The sequence below is a fragment of the Bos mutus genome, unplaced genomic scaffold (assembly GCF_027580195.1).
Source record: "Bos mutus isolate GX-2022 unplaced genomic scaffold, NWIPB_WYAK_1.1 CTG283, whole genome shotgun sequence".
Classification (NCBI taxonomy): Eukaryota; Metazoa; Chordata; class Mammalia; order Artiodactyla; family Bovidae; genus Bos; species Bos mutus.
The window spans coordinates 160,128-181,891 of NW_027219780.1; the positions used below are offsets into that span (position 1 = coordinate 160,128).

General features: G+C 39.5%; 1 pseudogene; it reads left to right on the forward strand.

The window, feature by feature from the left end:
• LOC102282609 (ATP-binding cassette sub-family C member 4-like) overlaps positions 1–21,764 on the forward strand; it is a 156,938-nt pseudogene that overhangs the window by 74,642 nt on the left and 60,532 nt on the right.

Here is a 21,764-nt window from a genome sequence, read left to right on the forward strand (position 1 = left end):
AGCATTTATTGTTTGTGATGGTATTCCTCCTCAGTGTTCTTTTTTGTTTTGATCTGCATTTCTCAAATAATGATATTGAGCATCTTTTTCATTTGCCTCTTGACCATCTGTATGTCTTCTTTTGAGAAAGGTATATAGATCTTCTGCCCATTTTTTGATTGCTTTTTTTGTTTTTTTTATTAAGCTGCATGAGCTGTTTGTATATTGTGGAGATTAATCCCTGGTCAGTTACTTATTTTGTAATTATTTTCTCCCATTCTCAGGACTGTCTTTTTATTTCATTTATGGTATATATTACACACACATTACACACACACACACTGGGTCAGGGGAGAAGGGGGACTCCCAATATCTCAAATGGTAAAGAATTTGCCTGCAATGCTGAAGACCTGAGTTTCATCCCTGGGTGAGGAAGAACCCCTGGATAAGGGAGTGGCAACCCACTCCAGTATGCATGCTCGGAGAATTCCATGGACAGAGGAGTCTGGTGGGCTACAGTCCATGGGGTTGCAAAGAGTTGGACATGACTGAATGACTATCACATGTACACTGGAATATTACTTATCCATAGAAAGGAATGAGATTGGGTCATTTGTCAAGAGGTGGATGGACCTAGAGTCTGTCATACAAAGTAAAGTAAGTCAGAAAGAGAAAAACAGAAAAATTTTTTTTGAATTAATATATATATATGGAATCTAGCTCTTCATGGATCACTGCATGGTGAGGGCTGGCATAACTCAATTTTTTTGAAATTATGTAGGGGCCTCCCAAGACAAAGGTCTTTTTAGTGCAGATTTATGACAAAATGGGATTCACTGGAGGAGGGAATGGCAAACCACTCCAGTGTACTCCAGCAAATGAGAAAATGAACTGCCTGTCAAAAGGCAAAAAGATAGGATGCCAAAAGATTTAGCCCCCAGGTCAGAAGATGTCCAATATGCTATGGGGGTTCAAATCAGTTCAGTCGCTCATTCGTGTCATGACTCTTTTGAAAACCCTCTGACAGCATGGAGGCCTCTTGCCCAGGCCAACTCCTGGAGTCCACAAAAAGTTATGTCCATTGAGTTGGTGATGATCCAACCATCTCATCCTACTGTCGTCCCCTTCTCCTCCTCCTAAAAAGGAATCCCAGCATCAGGGTCTTTTCCAATGAGATGCTCTTCACATCAGGTTGCCAAAGTATTGGCATTTCAGCTTCAACATCAGTCCTTCCAATGAACAGAAGGACTGAAAAAAATACTTAGGATGGACTGGTTGAATATCCTTGCAGTCCAAGGCACTCTCAAGAGTCTTCTCCACTGCACAGTTCAAAAGATCAATTCTTCTGCAGTCAGCTTTTTTATAGAGTCAACTCTTACATCTGAGTTGATTTTGGAAAAACCATAGGCTTGACTAGACGGATCTTTGACACTTTGAAGTGTCTCTGAGGAACCCATGCTGTCTAGGCATGAGAAAAGTCATAAAAGATAAGATGCCAAAAGATTAGCTTTTAATTCAGAAGGTGTCCAATATGCTACTGGGGAAGAGCAGAAGACTACTACTAATAGCTCCAGACAGAATGAAGTGGCTGGGTCAAAGTGGAAATGATGCTCAGCTGTGGATGTGTCTGGTGGGAAAAGTAAAATCTGATGCTATAAAGAACAGTATTGCATAGGACCCTGGAATGTTAGGTCTATGAATCCAGGTAAATTGGATGTGGTCAAGCAGGAGATGTTAAGAGTAAACATAGACATCTTAGGAATCAGTGAACTAAAATGGACAGGAATGGGTGAATTTAATTCAGATGACCATTGTATCTACTACTGTTGGCAAGAATCACTTTGAAGAAATGGAATAGCACTCATAATCAACAAGAGTCCAAAATGCAGTTCTTGGGTGCAACCTTAAAAATGACAGAATGATCTTGATTCATTTCCAAGGCAAACCATTCAACATCTCAGTAATCCAAGTCTATGTCCCAACCCCTGATGCTAAAGAAGCTGAAGTTGACCAGTTCTATGAAGACCTAGAAGACCTCCTAGAACTAAATGCAGAGTTCCAGAGAATAGCAAGGAGAGACCAGAAGGCTTTCTTCAATGGACAATACAAAGAAATAGAGGAAAACAACAGAAAGGGTAAGGCTAGAGATCTTTTCAAGAAAATTGGAAATATCAAAGGAACATTTCATCCAAAGATGAACACAATAAATGACAGAAATGGTAAAGACCTAATGGAAGTAGAAGCGATCAAGAAGAGATGGAAAGAATACACAGAAGAACTGTACAATAAAGATCTTAATGACCTGGATAACCACAATGATGTAGTCTCTCATGCAGAGCCAGACATTCTGGAGTGTGAAGTCAAGTGAGCCTTAGGAAGCACTGCTGCCTATAATGTAGTGGAGGTGATGGAATTGCAGCAGAGCTATTTAAAATCCTAAAATATTTAAAGTGCTGCCCTCAATGTGTCAGCAAATTTGGAAAACCCAGCAGTGGCCACAGGACTGGAAAAGGTCAATCCTCATCCCAGTTCCAAGAAGGGCAGTACTAAAGAATGTTCAATCCACCAGACAATTGCACTCATCTCCCATGCTAGTAACGTTATGCTCAAAATCCTTCAAGCTATGTTTCAGCATCATGTGAACTGAGAACTTCCAGATGTCCAAGCTGCATTTAGATAAAGGCAGAGGAACCAGAGATCAAATTGCCAACATTTGCTGGATCATAGAGAAAGCAAGGGAATTCCAGAAAAATATCTACCTCTGTTTCACTGGCTAAGCTAAAGCCTTTGACTATGTGGATCATAAAAAACTATGGAAAACTCTTAAAGAGATGGGAATACCAGACCATCTTACCTGTCTCCTGAGAAACCTGTATGCAGGTCAAGAAGCAACAGTTAGCACCCTGTATGGAACAACTGATTAGTTCAGGATGGAGAAAGAAGTATGACAAGGCTGTTTGTTGTCACCCCGTTTATTTAACTTATACACAGAGCACATCATGTGAAATGCTGGGCTGGATGGGTTACAAGCTGGAGTCAAGATTGCTGGAGAGTATCAGTCTCAGGTATGTGGGTGATACCACTCTAATGGCAGAAAGCAAAAAGGAACTAAAGAGCCTCTTGATGAGGGTGAAGAGGAGGGTGAAAAAGCCAATTTAAAACTGAATATTAAAGAAACTAAGATCATGGCATCCAGTCCCATCACTTCATGGCAAACAGAAGGGGAAAATGTGGGAACAGTGATGGATTTCCTCTTCTTGGGCTCTAAAATCACTGCAGATGGTGACTGCAGCCATGAAATTAGCAGACAATTGCTTCTTGGCAGGAAAGCTATGACAAACCTAGATAGTGTGTTAAAAAGCAGAGACATCACTTTGCCGACAAAGGTCTGTATACACAAGGCTATCTTTCCAGTAGTCATGTACAGATGTGAGAGCTGGACAATAAAGAAGGCTGAGCACCAAAGAATTGATGCTTTCAAACTGTAGTGTTGGAGAAGATTCTTGAGAGTCCCTTGGATTGTAACGGAGATCCAACCAGCCCATTGTAAAGGAGATCAGTCCTGGGTGTTCATTGGAAGGACTGATGTTGAAGCTGAAACTCCAATACTTTGGCCACCTGATGCAAACAGCTGACTCACTGGAAAAGACTCTGATGCTGGGAAAGGTTGAATGCAGGAGAAGAGGATGACAGAGGATGAGCTAGTTGGATAGCATCACTGATTCATGAACTTGGGCAAACTCCAGGAGATGGTGAGGGACAGGGAAGCCTGGCATGCTGCAGTATATGGGATTGTGAGGAGTTGGACATGACTTGGTGACTGAACAACAACATGGAATATAGAAAAATGGTACAGATGAACCTATTTTCAGGGGATGAATAGAGTTGTAGAGAATAGATGTTTGGACACAAAGTGGGAGTAGCGAGGTGAGAGAGGTGAATTGGGAGATTAGGGTTGAAATATATACACTACCACGTGTAAAACAGATAGCTAGTGGGAAGCTGTGGTATAGCACAGGGTGCTCACCTCAGTGCTCTGTGATGACTTAGTGGGGAGGGATGGGGGAAAGGAAGTCCAAGAGGGAAGGGATATATGCACATATATACCTGATTTACTTTGTTTAACAGCAGAAACTAATACAACATTGAAAAGCAACTATACCCCAATAAATTTTTTTTAAATAACTAAAAATTGAAATATTCTCATAGGAAACACTTGTACAAGCTTTCTACAAAGAGTAAGTTATGTAAAAATACATTAATTGAAATTTGGTATTTATTTTATTGATCACTTGATAAGAAACTTGAATCTACCAGCAGTTTACCTTCTGAATTAGTGGACAGTAAGGGCTGAGAGACGAGGGAAGGGATTCTGTTACACATTCATATAGGATGGTGGGGTAAGGCAAATTCCTGTTGATGGAATTCAGGAATTTGAGCAGCTTTCAGAAATTAAATAACACTGATGTCGTAGCTGAATGGAAAAAAAGTACTTGACGGAATATACATTGCCAAATTTATCCCCACTCTATATAGAATTGTGAGTTGAAGAGATGTTTGGAGGGCTATTTTAATTTTTATATGCATAGTAGTGCTCTTTTATGTCATTAATAAGACATAAATTTAAATAATTATATTTATTTACAAATGCTTTGGGGTTCTATAAAATAGTGAGAGATTAGTTTAGATTATCTTGTTTAGATTATCTCATGTCAAAATATAATTTGTAGTTTCTTGCAGTTCAATTATTTAAGAGATTATCCACTTGCAACTTAACATGGTCTTTTCATACTCTTTATAGCTACTTGGGCATAGAAGTAGCTAGTTTATTTGTATTATTTTAAATTTTTATTAATTTTTATTATAGTTGCTTTCCAATGTTGTTTTAGTTTCTGTTGTACAGCCAAGTGAACCATTGAACATATATCCTATCTTTGGATTTCCTTTCCATTTAGGTCACCACAGAGCATTAAGTAGAGTTCCCTGTGCTATACAGTAGGTTCTTAAAAAGCTACTTTACATGGAAGTAAATTTCCTTGTAAATTACAAGGAAATGGTATATCATGTCTCCTTTTCCCTGTTAATTCTTGTGCTGGTAGCAAAGCACTGGAGAAGGGAATGGCAACCCACTCAACTCCAGTATTCTAGCCTGGAGAATTCCATGGTTAGAGGAGCCTTGGGGCTACAGTCCATGGGGTTGCAAAAAGCATGACATGACTCAGCACCTAACAATTTCACTTTTACCAAAGCACACCTTACTTTTACATTATGGGACATGTAAATAATGAGATTTGAAATTTGGAGAAAGAAAGATCAGGTACTTGTATAATTATCTTTCTTAGAAGTTTTATTAGGGCTTGTAATTGAATTAGGCAAGCCTAGAATGAAGCTGTAGTTTACACATTTCCATTTCCCCCATGTTGTTTTCATTTAGTCGGAGGAAAACAGTGATTTTTATACTTTTATTTATAAATGTATTTTTTGAAAGCATTAATCTTTAAAGAATCTACTTTATATACATGTGTGTTTTTATTCTCTTTTTATTCTATGTATATAAACGCTCTATAAAAATTGTATTTATAGAATAAAATACACAGTATCTTTTTAAACTGCCTGCCACACTTTAGCATGGTTGAGGATCAGACAGAGATCTTGTGCTGAGTGATGTTTCTTTATTTCAGGGTTAACTGTGTCTACTGTCCTTTTGGCATCACACGGTCTCTATTGATATTCTACATCCTTGTTAATTCTTCAATGGAGTAACTTTGCACAACAAGATGTTGGAGACCATTTTAAGAGCTGGATGGTATTGTTCTTCAATAGAAACCAATAGGTAAGTTAGACACCAAATTTTTCAGTGAATATGTCTTAACACATTAAGTGCCTGGTTACATTTTCTTTTTTTATTTTATTTTTATTTTATTTAACTTTACAATATTGTATTGGTTTTTGCCATATATCAAAATGAATCTGAAACAGGTATACATGTGTTCCCCATCCTGAACCCTCCTCCCTCCTCCCTCCCCATAGCATCCCTCTGGGTGGTCCCAGTGCACCAGCCCCAAGCATCCAGTATCATTCATTGAACCTGGACTGGGACTCGTTTCATATATGATATTGTACATATTTCAATGCCATTGTCCCAAATCATCCCACCCTCTCCCTCTCCCACAGAGTCCAAAAAGACTGTTCTATACATCAGTGTCTCTTTGCTGTCTTTACACAGGGTTATTGTTACCATCTTTCTAAATTTCATATATATCGTTAGTATACTGTATTGGTGTTTTTCTTTCTGGCTTACTTGACTCTGTATAATAGGCTCCAGTTTCATCCACCTCATTAGAAATGATTCAAATGCATTCTTTTTAATGGCTGAGTAATACTCCATTGTATATATGTACCACAGCTTTCTTATCCATTCATCTGCTGATGGACATCTAGGTTGATTCCATGTCCTGGCTGTTATAAACAGTGCTGCAAATGAACATTGGGGTATATGTGTCTCTTTCAATTCTGGTTTCTCAGTGTGTATGCCCAGCAGTGGGATTGCTGGATCATAAGGCAGTTCTATTTCCAGTTTTTAAGGAATCTCCACACTGTTCTCCATAGTGGCTGGACTAGTTTGCATTCCTACCAACAGTGCAAGAGGGTTCCCTTTTCTCCACACCCTCTCCAGCATTTATTGCTTGTAGACTTCTGGATCACAGCCATTCAGACTGGCATGAAATGGTAACTCATAGTGGTTTTGATTTGCATTTCTCTGATAATGAGTGATGTTGAGCATCTTTTCATATGTTTGTTAGCCATCTATATGTCTTCTTTGGAGAAATGTCTATTTAGTTCTTTGGCCCATTATTTGATTGGGTCATTTATTTTTCTGGAATTGAGCTGTAGGAGATTTTTTATTTTAATCTTATAAATTTTTGAGATTAGTTGTTTGTCAGTTGCTTCATTTTTTGCTATTATTTTCTCCAATTATGAAGGCTGTCTTTTTTATTGCTTATAGTTTCCTTTGTTGTGTAAATCTCTTTTAAGTTTAATTAGGTTCCATTTGTTTATTTTTTTATTTTATTTACACAATTTTTATTTATAGAATGAAATATACAATATTCTGGGAGGTGGGTCATAGAGGATCTTGCTGTGATATATGTTTCTTTAGTGTTTTGCCTATGTTCTCCTTTTGGTGTCACAAGTTGTCTAGTTTCTGGTCTACATCCTTGTTAGATCTTTAATCCAAATTTTGAGTTTATTTTTGTTCTTTTACAAGTGGTTGGGCATTTTTCCCAGCACCACTTGTTAAAGAGGTTGTCTTTAATCCATTGTATATTCTTGCCTCCTTTGTCAAAGATAAGGTGTCCATATTCTTGCATTTGGATTTTGAAAATGAAAGATATGCTTGGAAGAAAATCACTGTGTCTGTTTATTCATTTTCTACAAAAGCTTCACTGATAATTTTTCCTGCCAGAGAAAGCCTGAATATAGGAGCAAATAAGCTTTTATTCCAATTTATGCATGTCTGTAAAAATACATGAATGTTTACTTTACAGGATGATTTAGGAGTCCATTTGTTATGTGGCATATGAAACACCTAACAGATGATGCAAATGTGTTGAAATGTTTTTGACTAGTTGTTGAAACGTTGGATGTATTATGTAGTCTTAAGCTAACTATGAAGGACCTTTTTCCAGGAGCATCTCTACAGAAGACAGGCTGTGTGTTTCTTTCTTTCATTGTCCATCCATTTCTGGGACCACAGAGCTCTGACATGTGCCCATATTTTGAGTTTTACCTAAATGGTAATGTAAGATTAATTAAAATACAAGATCAGTGAAATGTAAACATCCTCTTCAATAAAATCAACTCTCTAGTTTTACAATGGACTTAAGATGTTACATTTAAGCAGGTGGGTCTTGTGGTTTAAGTAAGAGTGTCCCTGAAGGGTTCCCAGTGGTTGCTTCCTCCACCCTGAGGCCTTCACCTGTCTTGCTTTGGAAGGTAGCCTCCTGACCTGGGTTCCTATGAAGAGTTAGTTCATCAGCACACATGCCCACTCTGTTCAGTTGGTTAGACTTGTGCTGAGACCCAGGGTGGCTTTGTTTTTGCAGGTGATGATTGACAGGGCCTGTTGAGACAGGGATGTGACTGGAGGGAGGACAGCAGTAGCCTTGGCCTGGCCATCAACTAGCTGTGTGATCAAGGCCAAAGTAGGTAGATACTACTGGGCAGGCAAATCTCCAGGCAGGATGTTGTCATGGTTATAAGTATGGACCCTGGAGCCAACTTCCTGGGTTCAGTCCTGGAGATAGTTACTAATAGTAATAACCAGTTATAGTTATGTTAATACTTATATGCTAGTTATTTAATTTCTCTGTGTTTCAATTTTCTTACCTATAAAATGAGAATACTGTTCACACACTTACCAATATCTTGATGTTGTGGCCATTAAACAGGTTAATATTTCACAGCGCTTAGCACAGGGTCAGTGCCTAATGAACCTCAGTGAGGATGTCGACATGGTGTCTGGGAACTTCTCTCCTGTGAAATGGGAATAACCACTGCCCTTCCTGTTTCACAAGACTGTTGTGAGGATTAAATAAGACTGTTTAGTGCAGCATCTTGTGCAGATTTATTCAACACATGTTCTTTAGTCCAGGCACTGTGAGGAGCACAGGATGGTAAACTGCAGAGGCCATACAATCTCATCTTATTATGAAGCTGGAGTGAGGAAGTGATTGGAAGAGTCTTTGCTATTATGGCTCTGAAGTCACTCTACTTTTCCTGTTAATGTGAAAACTACAGTTGTAAATTTGGGAGCATCAAGTGGGACTGAATTTCTGTTATCACAGCCTCTGAGTGGTTGTGACCACTATTAACCAGGCTCTTGATGACCTGTAGACTTCTCCAGATGCTGATTTATTATTCAAGGATTTGGAACCAAGTTTAAATCTTTAAGGTCACTAATCCTGGAGCAGCAGGCATACACAGTGTGTATCTTGTCTCCCCCTCCTGTGTCTATTATCAGAACTTCATTCCTTCAAGAAAATAGAAGCCCAAATAAGTACTGCAAAGATAGGCCCAAAGGTTTAGGAGCATCAGTTATTTACTCTTTTAGTAGTATATTAAATTGAACTCTTTTCTGTGTTTATTTTCAAAAGTAGAATTTGTAATAGATGATTTATGGTGGTCTTGGTTTCTGGTATGTGATGGCATGAAGAGAAAACCACATAGAGTGGTGTTACTTGTTACCAAGTTCAAGCTCTGGCTCTGCTTGCCTCACAACGCTGATAAATCTTACAGACAATGTGTTAAGGCAAAGAATAATGACTTTATTTGGAAACCTGGCAGACTGAGAAGATGGCAGACTAATATCTCAAAATAACCATCTTGTTGGGGTCTGGATGCCTGGTTCTTTTACAGAACATAGGGAGAGGAGGTGAGGGAGTGAAGTCAAAAGGCCATTTATCTTGCACAATAAGAGGGTATTTGTTCATTTTTTTTTTCTGCAGCCATTCACAGGTGGTGAGGGTCAGATTGTCTCCCTGTGAGCTGATAAAAGCCACTTTAGTTTAACATTCAGGCAGAGGGGCAGGGTTCCCTGACAAAAGCAGTGAATAGCAATGGTCAAAGAAACAGATCCAGCATGGAGTCAAAATTGGTTCCTCCCTGTTACAGTTCCTTTGATGTGCACCTCCCCTGTCTGGGGCCAGTGTCCTGTTCTTTCTCATCCTGAGTCTCCTCAGGGTGCACCACCCTTGCAGGGGTGGCTGCAGAGTCCTGATGGCTGCAGCATCCTTTGTTTACTGATGTGACAAGTGACATTTTTAGTTTATGCCAGATATTTACCAGAAATTCCCATATTCTGTCCTGCAGACTTAAGGATATGCTATTATTGTGGATTCTGAGAAGGGAAATAAAGTCAATGATAAGTGATTCTTAGTCATTTAGTAATATTTCTGTTTTCCTACCTACATTCTGGTGGTCTTCTTAGATGCTTATTCATAAGTCTATGCTTGTCACACCTGGTACACCTCTGAAAATAGCGACTTATTATTGCAATAGTAAACTCACAACTTGGAAATGTCCAGAATCCAAAATTTCCCAAAATGTGAAGTACTGTTAGCCGATGGAGGGAAAAAAAAAATTAGAGAGAGGATATAATTATGTTTACTGTAGCAAGCATCACTTGGCAAAATTAATCTTTGATAATTAAAGCAAAATTGGTATCACAATTAAGATTAACTTAGGTATTTTACAACTGTTTATTTACAGATTTAGCACTTGGAGTGAGCCTTAGACAGGATGGACCTAAAGCGAGGGAACTTTCTCAAATCCAGCAATTCTTCCTGATACTGACATAGGGTTCCCCCATTCTTTTAAAAATCAGGGCTAAGTTTCACTTCCCCACCCACTGCCATTTGGTGGTATTTTTGTTTCTCTTTAGGTATCATCCTATTTTGTCTTTCTTTTTACCACTGACATTGGCTTATTTCATATGAATTTGTAATATATTAAATTTGTTGTTGTTTTACCACTAAGTCATGTCTAACTCTTTTGTAGTCCCATGGACTGTAGCCTGCCAGGCTCCTCTGTCCATGGGATTTCCCAGGTAAGATACTGGCTGCCACTGCTGCCAAGTCTTTCAGTCATGTCTGACCCTATGTGACCCCATAGACAGCAGCCCACCAGTCTCCCGGTCCCTGGGGTTCTCCAGGCAAGAACACTGGAGTGGGTTGCCATTTCCTTCTCCAGAGCATGAAAATAAAAAGTGAAAGTGAAGTCGCTCAGTCGTGTCTGACTCTTTATGACCCCATGGACTGTAGCCCACCAGGCTCCCCATCCTGGGATTCTCCAGGCAAGAATACTGGAGTGGGTTGCCATTTCCAACTCCAGGGGATCTTCCTGACCCAGGAATTGAACTCCTGTCTCTTATGTCCCCTGAGTTTGCAAGTGGATTCTTTAGCATGAGCCCCTACTGCTGCTATTGCTAAGTCCCTTCAGTCCTGTCCAACTCTGTGTGACCCCAGAGACGGCAGCCCATCAGGCTCTGCCATCCCTGGGATTCTCCAGGCAAGAACTGGAGGGGTTGCCATTTCCTTCTCCAAAGCATGAAAGTGAAAAGTGAAAGGGAAGTCGCTCAGTCGTGTCCGACTTTAGCGACCCCATGGACTGCAGCCTACCAGGCTCCTCCATCCATGGGATTTTCCAGGCAAGAGTACTGGAGTGGGATGCCATTGCTTCTCTGAGCATGAGCCCCTAGGGAAGGAAGCCCAATATATTAAATATTTAATGCATATACTTAAAAAAAGAATTATTTATTTGTTTTTAGTTGCATGGGTCTTTGTTGCTGCACATTGTGGTCGCTTTTTCTGCTGCAGAGCTCAGGCTCTAGGCACATGGACTTCAGTAGTTGTGGTGCACAGGCTTAGTTGCTCTATGGCATGTGGAATCTTCCTGCACCAGGGGTCAAACCCATGTCCCCTGCACTGGGGACACTGTACCACCAGGAAAGTCCCTAAATACATATTCTTCAAAAATATTGTTTTGATTTGTTCATGAATTATTTCTCTTAAAGCTCCTATCTGAGGAAATGAGTAATTTTTTGTATCCTATTCTTGCAGGAAGAATTTTAAATCGTTTCTTCAAAGACATTGGGCATATGGATGACTTGTTGCCCCTGATATTTCAAGATTTCATCCAGGTAGTGTACCAGTCCTGCCAGAGTTCTCACAGGGAAGAGCAGAGTGCTTGTTTCTCAAGGATTGTTTCGCAGGGATTGGAGGTGGGCCTTTCAGCCTGGTACTGTGTCCTGTTATCCTCTATAATAGGCTGGGTTTCTGAGAGAGAGGTACAGCTGTGATTTGGAGGCTGAGTAAACATGAGTAAAATCTGGGGCAGGAGTGGCTACACAGTCACGTCAGGGTTGGTCTGAAGCAGTGACATGCTGGATACATGGTTTTCCCTCTGCCTTCCAGGTGTCTGGTGTGAATTCCCTTTACTGTGAGCACATTTCGTAACATAGAGACAATCATCTCTCATGGAAAGATAACCTCGATTAACTAAATTATGCATTGTATTTGGCTTCCCAAGTGGCTCAGTGGTAAAGAATTTACCTGCCAATGCAGGAGATGAAAAAGATGTGGGTTTGATTCCTGAGTTGGGAAGATGCCCTGGAGAATGGAATGGCAAACCACTTTAGTATTCTTGCCTAGAAAATTCATGGACAGAGGAGCCTGGAGGGCTGTAGTCCATGGGGCTGCAAAGAGTCGGACACAACTGAGCACGAGCATGATGCATTGTATTCCCACAGGGGACAAATATCTCCTGCACCATTTTATTTGGATAAAGCCAGGTGTGGTTACTTACAAAGAAAAGATTGGTTAAAAATAAGGTGAAAATAATACTTTAACAAGGACAATGTTTTTACTTGCCAAATTGTGTCCGACTCTTTTGTAACACTGTGGACTGCAACCCACCAGGCTTCTCCATCCATGGGATTTCTCAGGCAAGAATACTAGAGTGGGTTGCCATTTACTTTTCCAGGGAATTTCCTGACCCAGAGACAAGACTTGTGTCTCCTGCAGTGTAGGCAGATTCTTACCACTGAGGCACCTGGGAAGTCCAGGAAGTTTAAGAGAGCAGCTTTGAAGATATGAAGGCTTTTAAGCCAGTAATTGATTATGGGAACAAAGTCATCTCAGAAAATGCCTTTTGTTTTTGTAGACAGTTGTTCTTATCACAAGCTGCTTGCTCTGTCTTAAGGTGTCTTACTGCCAAATTCAGACTTAAATAGAAGAAAGTAGGGAAAACCACTAGACCATTCAGGTACAACCTAAATCAAATCCCTTATGATTATACAGTGGAAGTGAGAAATAGGTTTAAGGGACTAGATCTGATTGACAGAGTGCTTGATGAACTATGGATGGAGGTTTGTGATATTGTACAAAAGACAGGGATCAAGACTGTCCCCAAGAAAAACAAATGCAAAAAGCAAAATGACTGTCAGAAGAGGCCTTACCAATAGCTGTGAAAAGAAGAGAAGTGAAAAGCAAAGGAGAAAAGGAAAGATATAAGCATCTGCATGCAGAGTTACAAAGAATAGCAGGAGAGAGAAGAAAGCCTTCCTAGCAATCAATGCAAAGAAATAGAGGAAAACAACAGAATGGGAAAGACTAGAGATCTTATTCAAAAAAATCAGAGATACCAAGGGAATATTTCATGCAAAGATGGGCTCAATAAAGGACAGAAATGGTATGGACCTAACAGAATCAGAAGACATTAAGAAGAGGTGGCAAGAATACACAAAACTGTACAAAAAGATTTTCACAACCCAGATAATCACAGTGGTGTGATCACTCACCTAGAGCCAAACATCCTGGAATATGACACCAAGCAGGCCTTAGGAAGCATCACTACGAACAAAGCTAGTGGATGTGATGGAATTCCAGTTGAGCTACTTCAGATCCTAAAAGATGATGCTGTGAAGGTGCTGCACTAAATATGCTAGCAAATTTGGAAAACTTGGCAGTGGCCACAGGACTGGAAAAAGGTCAGTTTTCATTCCAATCCCTAAGAAAGGCAATGCCAAAGAATGCTCAAACTACCACACAACTGCACTCATCTCACAGGCTAGTGAAGTAATGCTCAAAATTTTCCAAGCCAGGGATAACTGTGAACTTACAGATGTTCAAGCTGGTTTTAGAAAAGGCAGAGGAACCAGAGATCAAATTGCCAACATCTGCTGGATCATGGAAAAAGCAAGAGAGTTCCAGAAAAACAGCTACTTCTGCTTTATTGACTATACCAAAGCCTTTGACTGTGTGGATCACAACAAACTGGAAAATTCTGAATGAGATGGGAATACCAGACCACCTGACCTGCCTCTTGAGAAATTTGTATGCAGGTCAGGAAGCAACAGTTAGAACTGGACATGGAACAACAGCCTGGTTCCAAATATAAAGGGACTATGTAAAGGCTGTATATTGTCACCCTGCTTATTTAACTTCTATGCAGAGTACATCATGAGAAATGCTGGGCTGGAGGAAGCACAAGCTGGAATCAAGATTGCCTGGAGAAATATTATTAATAATCTCAGGTATGTATATGTACCATATACACAATGGAGTATTACTCAGCCATTAAAAAGAATACATTTGAATCAGTTCTAATGAGATGGATAAAACTGGAACCTACTATACAGAGTGAAGTAAGCCAGAAAGAAAAACACCAATACAGTATACTAACACATATATATGGAATTTAGAAAGATGGTAACAATAACCCTGTGTACGAGACAGCAAAAGAGACACTGATGTATAGATCAGTCTTATGGACTCTGTGGGAGAGGGAGAGGGTGGGGAGATTTGGGAGAATAGCATTGAAACATGTATAATATCATGTATGAAACGAGTCGCCAGTCCAGGTTCGATGCATGGTACTGGATACTTGGGGCTGGTGCACTGGGACGACCCAGAGGGATGGTATGGGGAGGGAGGAGGGAGGTGGGTTCAGGATGGGGAATGCGGGTATACCTGTGGCGGATTCATTTCGATATTTGGCAAAACTAATACAATATTGTAAAGTTTAAAAATAAAATAAAAGTTAAAAAAAAGATTCAGACTTAAAAAAATAATCTCAGGTATGCAGATGACACCACTTTTATGGCAGAAAGTGAAGAAGAACTAAAGTGCCTCTTGATTAAAGTGAAATAGAGAAGTGAAAAAGTTGGCTTAAAGCTTCAATTCAGTTCAGTTGCTCAGTCGTGTCCGACTCTGCGACCCCATCAATTGCAGCACCCCAGGCCTCCCTGTCCATCACCAACTCCCAGAGTTCACTCAGACTCACGTCCATCAAGTCAATGATGCCACCCAGCCATCTCATCCTCTGTCATCCCCTTCTCCTCCTGCCCCAATCCCTCCCAGCATCAGAGTCTTTTCCAATGAGTCAACTCTTCGCATGAGGTGCCCAAAGTACTGGAGTTTCAGCTTTAGCATCACTCCTTCCAAAGAAATCCCAGGGGTAATCTCCTTCAGAATGGACTGATTGGATCTCTTTGCAGTCCAAGGGACTATCAAGATTCTTCTCCAACACCACAGTTCAAAAGCATCAATTCTTCGGTGCTCAGCCTTCACAGTCCAACTCTCACATCCATGCATGACCACAGGAAAAACCATAGCCTTGACTAGATGGACCTTTATTGGCAAAGTAATGTCTCTGCTTTTGAATATGTTATCTAGGTTGGTCATAACTTTCCTTCCAAGGAGTAAGCGTCTTTTAATTTCATGGCTGCAGTCACCATCTGCAGTGTTTTTTGAGCCCAGAAAAATAAAGTCTGACACTGTTTCCACTGTTTCCCCATCTATTTCCCATGAAGTGATGGGACCAGATGCCATGATCTTCGTTTTCTGAATGTTGAGCTTTAAGCCAACTTTTTCACTCTCCACTTTCACTTTCATCAAGAGGCTTTTTAGTTCCTCTTCCCTTTCTGCCATAAGGGTGGTGTCATCTGCATATTTGAGGTTATTGATATTTCTCCCGCTATCTTGATTCCAGCTTGTGTTTCTTCCAGTCCAGCGTTTCTCATGATGTACTCTGCATAGAAGTTAAATAAGCAGGGTGACAATATACAGCCTTGATGTACTCCTTTTCCTATTTGGAACCAGTCTGTTGCTCCATGTCCAGTTCTAACTGTTGCTTCCTGACCTGCATACAGATTTCTCAAGAGGTAGGTCAGGTGGTCTGGTATTCCCATCTCATTCAGAATTTCCCACAGTTTATTGTTATCTGCACAGTCAAAGGCTTTGGCATAGTCAATAAAGCAGAAATAGGTGTTTTTCTGGAACTCTCTTGCTTTTTCCATGATCCAGCAGATGTTGGCAATTTGATCTCTGGTTCATCTGCCTTTTCTAAAACCAGCTTGAACATTAGGAAGTTCACGGTTTACATATTGCTGAAGCCTGGCTTGGGGAATTTTGAGCATTACTTTACTAGCGTGTGAGATGAGTGCAATTGTGCGGTAGTTTGAGCATTCTTTGGCATTGCAGTTCTTTGGGATCAGAATGAAAACTGACCTTTTTCCAGTCTTGTGGCCACTGCTGAGTTTTCCAAATTTGCTGGCATATTTAGTGCAGCACTTTCACAGCATCATCTTTCAGGATCTGAAACAGCTCGACAATTCCAACACCTCCACTAGATTTGTTCATAGTGATGCTTTCTAAGGCCCACTTGACTTCACATTCCAGGATGTCTGGCTCTAGGTGAGTGATCACACCATCGTGATTATCTGGGTCATGAAGATCTTTTATGTACAGTTCTTCTGTGTATTCTTGCCACCTTTTCTTGATATCTTTCTGCTTCTGTTAGGTCCATACCATTTCTGTCCTTTATCGAGCCCATTTTGCATGAAATATTCCCTTGGTATCTCTAATTTTTTGAAGAGATCTCTAGTCTTTCCCATTCTGTAATTTTAATATTCAGAAAACTAAGATCATGGCATCCAGTCCCATCACTTCATAGCAAATAGATGGGAAACCAGTGGAAACAGTGGCAGACTTCATTTTTGCAGGCTCTATAATCACTGCAGATGATGTGTGCAGCCATGAAATTAAAAACACTTACTCTTTGGAAGGAAAGCTATGACCAACCGAGACAGCGTATTAAAAAGCAGAGATGTTACTTTGTCAACAAAGTCCATCTAGTCAAGTCTATGGTTCTTTCAGTAGTCATGTATGGATGTGAGAGTTGGACCATAAAGAAAGCTGAGCACTGAAGAATTGATGCTTTTGAACTGTGTTGTTGAAGACTCTTGAGAGTCACTTGGACTTCAAGGAGATCCAACCAGTCCATTGTAAAGGAGATCAGTCCTGAGTGTTCATTGAAGAACTGATGTTGAAGCTGAAGCTCCAATAATTTGGCCACCTGATGGGAAGGGCTGACTCCTGGTCCAGGAGGTGGTGGAGCTTCTGGGAGGTAACCTTTCATCCCAGATGAAAGAGAAAGGCTGCTGTGGATGGTGGCACAGGAGGTGTTTGTGGAAGCCAAGTTCCTGTGTGGGACCCAGTCTTTCTCTGTATAACCACCTGAAGGCGGGAAGGGAAGGGGCTGGAAGGTCCTTTTCAGCTGTGTAAGCATACCTGTGTTAAAACTCAGTTTTGATGATTTTGCTTTTCCTTGTTGTATAAACCTTAGAAAGTTCTTGATCATTTTTGTTTTTATTACTTTGAAAGTGTTTATTCCATATACTTTCCTTATCTAATTTCTTCTCACCCCTTAAATGAAATTTCAGATAATTTATTTAATATTTTGTGATAGTGATACCAAGTGTGGCTAAGGAAAACCCTGGATTCTTAGTAGTTTTCCACACTGCAGGACAGTCCACCCCCTCAGGTGATGTCACCCAGAGACCACATCCCAAAAGAGAGGCAATCATAAGTTTGTGCACCATCCTGTACACTGACTCTCACAGCCACCAGCCTGTTCAGTCACATTTTATGAGTGGTTAGGGAAATTGGAGCTGTTCACCATTTCAGAGGATGAAGCATAAAAAAATCAACTTATGTGGTGTGATTGCACCTGATAATCATTCATGATGTCAACAGCTTTAAAGTGTGGCAGTGCAGAACCCCGCAGTCTCCCTTTCCAAGCCCCCGTCCCAGCTCTCCCTCTTACCATCTCTACCCCACAAAGCCACATTCTCCTTTCTGTAAAATGGAGAAAATAATGCACACTTCCTAGGTTTGTTGGGAAGACAAAGTGAAGTTCATTTTAATATTATTATTTGCATAACATCTAAATGCATGTTGAGCTCTTAATAATGGGTAATTATTTTTAAAATGCCACATATGTGTTTTAGGTAAGAGAAATAGTCTGATGACAGTGGCATTTGTTGTTGTTCAGTTGCTAAGTCATGTTTGACCCTTTGCCACCCCATAGACTGCAGCACGCCAGACCTTCCTGTCCCTCACTATCTCCCAGAGTTTGCCCAAATTCATGTCCATTGAATCGGTGATGCCATCAGCCATCTCATTCTCTGCTGTCCTCGTCTCCTTTTGCCTTTGGCAAAATGGCATTATGCTGCATTAAAGTTATTTTCAGAGACAGTTTCCAGGCCCATAAATATCATCTCATGAGTTTGTATCACACAGATTCTAGGTTTGTAATCCTTAAAGATTTTAATGGACGCTTTCTTCGGTAGACTCACAGAATAAAAATCAGTTGTTTTCAAGACAGACCACTGAGCATTAACTATTTCAGAGCAATGTAATTTTCATACAATTTGCCAAAGTCCCAAATAGCACTGAATAAGGATCTCAATTATCTATAATTCTTGTCATTGAAATCATCATCTCCAAGGAGTCTTCCTATTGCTAAAACAAGTGAAATTGAAGGTGAGATGTGGAAGTTAAAATGCCTAAACCTAGGCATTTTAGGTTTAGGCATTTTAGTTTTCAAAAAAAAGTTTGGGACTGTTCTGAGTGTGTGAACTTGCACACAGCTGCTCTCAGCAAAATACTGTAATTTATTGAGGAAAACTAAGTTGTAAAATGCTTATTTCCCACACACCCCTCATTCAGGAAAAAAAAAAAAAAAAAGCAGCTTGGCAGAGCTGAACTGAGTCTTCACGTCCTTTCATGGACACAAAGGGCAAATGCCTTTGAGTCACCAATGGAGGCCGTGGTGGGAACACCAGGGACTGTGTCATTCCCTCCTCCTCAGCACACGTAGAACTCACTGACTGCAGTTTTATGAAGTGAAAATGCCCAAGAAAAAGAAAATGTGAAGGAGGTGTCCTCAGTCATTTCTTTCCAGAGAGGGGAGTGCAAAAGAACAGGCCACTGCATCTGGATATTGAGAACGTAGCCTGAGACTCAGTGTAATAGGTTATTATGGGTCACTTGCTTTTGCAGCCTTTACTTGTCTCAGCACCACTGACCCTTGCATTTCATTGTGTGGAGATGTCAGGGAAAGTGTGTAGAGTATTGCAGCCTCTCCCACTGAATAATGAGTTTGTCATTTTGAGATTTCTGTGGTGTTGATCCCTTCCCCAACCCCTTCCTCAAATCCCCCTTAGGGATGTTTATTTTTAATATATATGTAATACTAGTGCTTTGTGGATATTTTCTTCCAGTCAGTGGCTTGCCATTTATATCCTTAGTAGAGATCAAGGTTTAATTTTGATCACGTCTAATGTTTACCTTTTTTTTTCTTTTCTTTTGTAGTTGATGTTTTTGTATCCTAAGAAATCTTTGCACATTCTTAGGAGTGTGAAGATACTTTTCTATGTTCTACCTTTTTAGATATTGATGCATCTTGCACTATTTTTTGTATGTGAAAGAGTAATTAGTGGTTGAAGTTTATTTTTTCCAATTATTCTGGACACATTTGTTAAAGACTTTTATGCATTGAATTAAGGAAATCTGCATCTGTATAATTTATTTTGTTCCTCAAAAGTTTCAGTTTATACCAATATTTAGATCCTTATACCAATACTGCATTCTTAATTACTGTACATTTTAATAAGAGATGAAACCCATAGTTTAAATTGTCTAACTTTGTACTTCTTTGTCAAGGTTAATTTGGTCATTCTGTATCCTTTACTTTTATGTATAAATTTTAGAAGCCTTCCAATTTGCTTTTAAATAAAAGCCTGCTGAAAATTTTATCAATATTTCCTTTTAGCTATAGGTTATTTGAGAAGTCTGAGTCTTAACAATATTGGATCTGCAATTATGAATATGTATCTTTCTCTGCTTATTTAGGTCTTTTTTAATTTTAGAAATATTTTGTAATTTTTAGTATAGACATCTTACACTTCTCTGGTTAAATTTATTCATGCATATTTGCTTTTTTATAGTATTATTGCATTTTTAAAAATTATTTATTCATTTATTTATGATGCACTGGACCTTCTTTGCTATGTATGGGCTTTCTCTACTTGTGTTGGATGGACTTCTCATTTTGGTAGCTTTTTCCTGAGCAAAGCATGGGCTCTAGGGCACATGGATTTCAGTAGTTGTGGCACATGGGCTCAGTAGGTGCAACCATCTGGTTTTGGAGCCTGGCTCAGTGACTGTGGCACATGGGCTCAGCTTCTCTGAACATGTGGATTCTTCCCAGGGATAGAACCCGTGTTTCCTGCATTGGCAGATGGATTCTTAACTACTTGGACCACTAGAGAAGGCTTGTTTCTGATACCATTATAAACTTGCTGGTTGTTAGTCTATAGAAATATAGTTGATTTATGTGTGAATTAACTTTGCATTGCCTGGAGTTGATGGCAGTAGTTTGTTTTTTTGTTTTTGTTTTTTTTAGTTCTGTAGGATTTTGTCCATATACAGTCATGTCAGCTGTAATAATGACAGTTTTGTATCTTCATTTCCAATATTTATGACTTTTATTTCCTTTTCTTGACTTGTTGTGGCTGGAGTTTCCAGTTAGTGTTGAAGAGAATGGGTTAGATCAGATAATCTTGTACTCTTAGGGCAAAATCTTTCAGTAATTTTTCATTGCAAATAATATTAATTGTAATTTTTAGGTAGGTATCTGTTATCAGATTTTAAATGTTTCTCTTAATTCCTCAATTGCCAAGAACTGTACTTTTTTTTTTTTTAAATGAAGAATAAGTATTGAATTTTAACAAATATTTCTCCTACATCTCTTCAGATAGTCATATGATTATTTACCTTTACTCTTTTAATGTGAATTATAGTGATCAGTATTTGAAAGTTAAACTTAACATTCCTGGAATAGACTTTTCTTGGTCATAATGTAGCATTATGTATTGCTTTTTATACATTTTTATGTATTGCTGTATGTAGTTTGTCAAGAATTTTTGTATCTATTGTTCATGAAGGATATTGGTCTATAATTTGCTTTTCTTAAAATATTTTGTCAGCTTTTTGTTATCAGAAGAATGTCAGTTCAGTTGTTCCGTCGTGTCTGACTCTTTGTGACCCCATGGACTGAAGCACGCCAGGCTTCCTATCCGTGACCAACTCCTGGAGCTTGCTCAAACTCATGTCCATTGAGCTGGTGATGCTATCCAACCATCTCATCCTCTGTCATCCCCTTCTTCTCCTGTCTTTAATCTTTCCCAGCATCAGGTCTTTTCCAATGAGTCAGTTCTTCACATCAGGTGGCCAAAGTATTGAATTTTATTTCAGCATCAGTCCTTCCAATGAATATTCAGGACTGATTTCCTTTAGGATGGACTGGTTGGATCTCCTTGCAGTCGAAGGGACTGTTAAGAGTATTCTCCAACACCACAGTTCAAAAGCATCAATTCTTATGTAGCCTCAAGAAAATACATGGGAAATATTTCCATTTTTAATGGTCACTTTAATGTGTCAGCTTGACCAGACTACATTCCTCAGTTATTCAATCAAAAAGTGATCTGTGTGTTGCTCTGTAGGTATTTTGTAGATGTGATTGAAGTCCATAATCAGTTGATTTTAAGTAGGGACAAAGCCTCCCTGAAGTAAAAAGAAATTCTGCTTGTGGAGAACAGCATCAGCTCCTACCCAAGGGTTCCAGTCTGTCCTTTGTAACCGCCAAACCTGAGCATTTTGGACTTGCCCAGTCAAGTTAGATTGTGGAGTATTATCTTTTTTATATTGCTAGATTCAGTTCATTGGTATGTTGTTTAATATCCCAAGACAGTTACATTTGTAATTTTTCCTTCTTTTAATGTCTTTATCTGGTTTTTATATCATGATAATGCTGGACTCATGTACCCTGGAAAAGTTTGGTAAAACTTTTCTGCAAAATATTTTTGTGAAGCCCTCTAGACT